Genomic DNA, 6,019 nt, shown 5'->3' on the forward strand with positions numbered 1-6,019 from the left:
AAGTGGTAAGTGGGTTCGATGGAGTCCTGCTTGATGCAATACACTGGGTAACACGCGTTCAGTGGATGAGAGAGAAAATGGCCACATCGCATGGTTAAAGGTCATGCTACTTACCTGTGCGATATGGATGGAGACTGTAGGATCTGGAGGCTCCATATCAACGGCGGAGAAATGATCCGATGGATGACCGGATTCGATGGGGAAATAGGTTGAGTCATATAAGATTTGACGTCCGGAATGACCGATGAGTTGGTAGGGGAACCGGTTTCGCGGGAAATCTTGGAGCAATAGAAATAATGATCGTTCAAAGAGAACTAACAGTCTGTTTGTGCGGAAACAAGTGGCCACCTCTCTATGAAGCATTACATAGTGATGATGATGCAGGGTAGGGGAATTCTAGCGGGTAGAGGCAGGAGATCCAGAAATCTGGGAAGTGGAAACGAACAGTCAAGGAGCAGATTGGCTTTAAGCCATGAACAAACAAAGAGCAAAGGAGCAGAAAAGGAAGCAGAGAAAGAGAAGTAGAAAGCCGGGAGGTAAGAAAGAAGCAAATTGCAAAGAATAGAGAAGCCGAGCTGACCTGCAGAGCAAAGGCAACATCAAGAAGACAGAGATAAAGAGAGTCTCAGAGTCTATGAACTCTAGAGAAGGCTTGAGAGGTTCAAGCAACTGTTCTATGTATACCTGTCAGGTATTGAGTACCAAATTGGACTCATACCACTGAGACCAGTTGAGGTCGAGATTCCTTAAGGGGAGTCTGTGTACTCTAGAGACTTGGGGAATCCAAGTACAATCCTATTGATCATCATCTATTAAGTGAGACTCAAATTGAGCTCCTTATTGTTAAAACTATGTTTTAAGACACAATAGAAAGGCCACCACTGAAGGCTGGACTAGGAGACGTAGCCCTGGAGGATTGGGTGAACTGCTTATTAAATTTGTTGTGTTTATGTGTTTGTTTACTGTGTTCTCTTACTGTTTCAGTGTCTGTGTATTTCACAATATTATCGGTCCATTGCATAAAATAACATAGGCACACCCCAGCACTTGAGTCTATAATACCTTCATTATATCTCTGAGGTCATCTAGGGTTGAGTTCAGATCAAGTGGTATTAGAGCTCTAGGTTGTTAAGGTTAGACATTCTTGTGCTGGATTTTTGTTGTTGAATGCTAACTAGATCAAAGCTTAAATTAGGAGAAGGAGATTTGGTTGAAACTAACCCAAAAATTAGAAGAGTCTATCCTCAGAAGAAAGTAGCTTGGGACCAGACCCCCAATTTATAGATAATTTCCTAGCCATGAGGTCCATGGTAGAGGAAATATATAGGGACTTTAGGAAACATAAAGATGAAGATTCATTAGGCTCCAAACAAGATAAAGGAGAAGAAGAGTTTCTCCTCCATGACCACTCAAAAGGCAAAGGGAAAGAAGAAAACTTTCTCACACCTCCTAATAGCCCTGAACATGAAAAGAAGACATATTTGATTAAATTAGATGTTAAATTTGATTTACCAATATATGATGGAGATTTGAATGCAGAGATGCTGGGTAATTGGATTAGACAGATTGATGTTTATTGTAGAGTGCAGAGTATCGACTCAGACAAGAGTAAGATTCAGCTGGCCAGCCTACGCCTCAGAGGCACTGCCTTGGTATGGTGGGAAGGCAGGACACAAGCTGACATGAAGAAACATGGTAAGATTCTTTCCGTCTGGAGTGAATTTGTTTCTACAATAAAAAAGCAGTTCTATCCACTAGCTTACATGCAGCAAGCCATGATGAGCTGGCAAACTCTTCGCTAATTGAAAGGGTAAAGTGTACAGGGTTACACCCAAGAATTTAGGGAAAGAGCTTTGATTCTAGGAATTTCATTAAACTCACCTGAGACTCTGTTGAAGTACATAGGTGGTCTACACAGCTACATGAGGCACACTATCCTCATTTTTAATCCCACTAGTATAGATGAGGTATCGATTCAATCTATGCATCTAGAAGCTAGAGGAAAGAATGGGAACCCAGAAGTTGGGGGATCATCCAAGCCCATTGCAAGCAAGAATAAGGTGAAAATAAAACATAAATGGAAAGAGAGGAAGACCAGCTTTGGAAAGAAAATAAATTCTTCATGCACTCACTGTAAGAAGGATGGGCATGATGATGAGCACTATTGGATCCTGCATCTAGAGCTGAGACCTAAGAAGTTCGAGGGCGAGAAGAAGAATACTGCTACAGCTATTCAAAAAGATTTGGGGTCAGACTCTAGAGATGAAACAACCATTGCAGCCACAGGTATAAAAGGTAAAAATTCTGAAGCATCCACTAGTAATTCTGCACAATCCACTAATAATGAAGAAAATGAGAGAAAAAGACATGAGCTTTTCCATATTCGAGTTATTTCCAAGCATCAAAAGATTGTTACTTTGTTTGATAGTGGATCACAAGTAAATTTAATTTCTGAAGCAATTGTAAAGAAGTTGGGATTATTGACTATGCCTCACAAGAAACCATACTCATTAGGTTGGTTAAGTGATAAAGCACAACTACAAGTGACTAGACAACGTAAACTTAAGTTTTATTTTGGGTCAACATTTGTAGATGAGGTTGAGTTAGGATATAGTTCCTTTGGATATATGTGTGATTGTTTTGGGAAGTCCCTATTTGTATGTTAGAAAAGCTATTTTCTATAGAGCTGAGAACAAGTATCTCCTCGTTAAAGATGGAATCAAATATATTGTAAGAGCTCATAAGCTCAAGAATAATTGTACTCTCATAAACTTAGGGCAGATGAAACAAATTGTAAATTCATGCAAACAATTTTTACTGATGGTTGTAAAGGAAAAGAAACCTGATAAAACCAATGTATTGGAGGGCTGTGATGCTAAACAACAAGTTGATTTAGAAAAAGTTGTTTCAGAATATGATATCTTGTTTCAAGAACCTAAAGGTCTGCCACCCAAAAAGGAAATAGTGCATGATATTAATTTGCAGCAAGATGCCTCATTGCTTAACATTGGAATGTATAGGTTGTCCACTTTAGAGAATACAAAAATCAAGAAGTAGGTGCAGGATCTGTTTGAGAAGGGGTTCATCAGACCTAGCACATCACCATGTGGGTCTCCAATTGTTTTGGTGAAAAAGAAATATGGCTCATGGAGAATGTGCATTTATTACCGAGCACTGAATAAGATAACAATAAAAAATCGTTATCCCCTTCCTCACATAGATGATTTATTAGATCAGTTAAAGAAAGTTGTTTATTTTTCCAAGTTAGACTTGCATAGTCGATATCATCAGGTTAGAGTTGTAGAACAAGATGCATGGAAGACTGCTTTCAAAAGAAAGCAGGGATTGTATGAGTGGCTGGTTATGCCTTTTAGCTTAGCTAATGGTCCTACTACTTTCATGAGAATAATGAATGATGTACTCAGAACTTTTCTTGATGATTTTGTTATTGTATATCTGGATGGCTTTCTTATATTTAGAAAAATGTGGGAAGAACATTTAAAGCATGTTAAGCAGACACTAGATGTTTTGAAAAGAGGAAAACTTTATGTTAAACTCTCAAAATGCGAATTTGGCAAAACATCTTTGGATTAGTTGGGACATATAGTAGGGTATGGTGAATTGAAGATAGATCCCTCTAAGGTGGCAGTCATTGTAAACTAACCTAAACCCAAATCTGTTATAGAAGTTAGAAGGTTCTTAGGAGTAGCATAATATTGGAGAAAGTTCATTTCTAACTTTTCCTTAATTACAGCTCCCGCACATGCTTTGACAGGATTGAACAAGGTGTTTCAGTTGGGAGGAAAACAACAGAAAGCCTTCGACACCTTGAAAGAAAAGATTAGTACAACACTAGTACTATCATTTCCTGATCTTCAAAGATCATTTGAGATCCAAATGGATGCCAGTGATTATGCCATGGGAGCAGTGTTGATACAACACAGTAAACACATATGTTATCATTCCAAGACATTTAATTCTGTAGTAGTTAACTATCCCACATATGATAAAGAACTGTATGCATTAGTAAAGAGTGTGAAAAAGTGGAAAAATTATTTAATGGGCAAAGAAGCAGTTATACATATTCATCATCAACCACTCTAATATCTACACTCCCAAACTAAGCTACAACAATCAAGACACTATAGATGGATGGGTTTTTACAACAGTTTCATTTAGTCATCAGATATAAAATTGGCATACACAATAAAGTTGTAGATGTGTTATCTAGACCAATTATAAATGCATCTACTATACTTATGCATAATTCAGTATTGCATGAGAGCTACATTGAACAATATGCTCAAGATATAGATTTTAAAGATGTATATGCAACTTTAAGTGAAGGCAAACGAGTAGAAGAATTGAATTATCACATTAAGGACCAACTCTTGTATCATTGGGGGAAGTTATACATTTCACAAACTGATAGAGTAATGATAATTTGATAATCACACACTTCTCTAATACCAGGTCACGTTGGGGTAAGTAAAATAATTGCACAGCTGCAAATATTTTTTTATTGGGCAAAAATGAATGAGACAATTTCTAGATATGTAAGAGGGTGTACCATGTGTGCTAAAAGCAAGCCCAGCAATAGGAAACTAGGCTTCTACACTCCACTGCCAGTTCCTTCTCATCCTTGGGAAAGTGTTTCCATGGACTTTGTTGGAGGACTTCCTAAATCTAGGAAAGGTCATGACTATTTATATGTTGTTGTGCATAGGTTTAGCAAAATGTGTGTTTTGATACCTTGTAACAAATAGGTTATAGCTGAACAAACTACAAAGTTGTTCTTTCAGCATGTATGGGTTCATTTTGGATTACCCACTTCCATTGTATCTGATCGATACACCTGATTTATTGGGAAGTTTTAGTCGAGTTTCTGGGAATTGGACACCAAACTGAAGAAAATCACAACCTTTCATCCACCAAATAGATGGCCAGACAAAAGTGGTCAATAGGACAGTGATCCAGTTTCTCAGAGGCTATTGCAACAAGCATCCCAAACTTTGGGATGAACATTTGTGTTATATGCAGCATGCTTACAATCGAGCAAAACATTCTTCTACATGGAGATCTCCTTTTGAGACCTGTTTTGGTTTCACACCAAGGTCTCCCTTGGATTTTGTCTTTGATAAAGACATAGCAGTTGATGGACACAGTGATGTGGACAAGGCAACCAAGTTCATTGAAAAAATCCAAGAGATTCACTAGGAAGTACAGGAATATCTAGAAAACATCCAAGCCAAATACAAGGAAAGGCATGACAAGCATCAGATGGAGCATAGTTTCCAAGTTGGTGATCAAGTCTGGTTGTATATTAGCAAAGACAGAATGCAAGGTGAAGGTAAAAAAGCTAAATCCAATAAGGTATGGACCTTTCAAGATACTTGAGAAAATTGGTGAGAATGATTTTCGCCTTGAATTACCAGCTTACATGCACATCTACTTAGTCGTTAATGCAGATAGCTTGAGACTATTTGAATCTTCATTAATTGAAGATCCCGAAGAGTAGAGTCAATTGCCTTCTATTGATGTTTTGTTACCTGAATATGTCAACGAATTGTAGGAAGACATAGTTCTGGATAGGAAGGTGAGGACGACGTGCAGGGGAGATGATGAGTACCTCTGGATTCGACTCAAGGGTTCAAAGCAAAGCAACGTAAAATGGATAGAGATTGGACAAATGAGACAGCTACACCCTCACTTAGTCGATGCTTGAAAACCAAATTTTGGTGGTCCAAAAGCTTTTTCAGTGGGAAGGCCATGATCCAAATTGGATCTTTAAACTCTCTTGAAGTTCACTGAACTCTGTAAAAATCATGCTGAAGTTTCAAAGTGTTATGGATGTCAAAGATTATCAGAAATTACCTCTGAAAAATGGCAATTTGTGGTCAGCACGGAACAATGAGGACCCTCGGTCAAAGCACGCAGACCGTTGGCCCATGGTGATCGTGCACTGGCACAAATTGAAAAACGAGAGGTCAAATCCAAAAACAGAGGTAGTTTCCGATAT

Source organism: Pinus tabuliformis, chromosome 5_1 (genome assembly GCF_031772625.1).
Source record: "Pinus tabuliformis cultivar Carrire ecotype Pingquan chromosome 5_1, CPIR1, whole genome shotgun sequence".
In the NCBI taxonomy this organism is placed as follows: Eukaryota; Viridiplantae; Streptophyta; class Pinopsida; order Pinales; family Pinaceae; genus Pinus; species Pinus tabuliformis.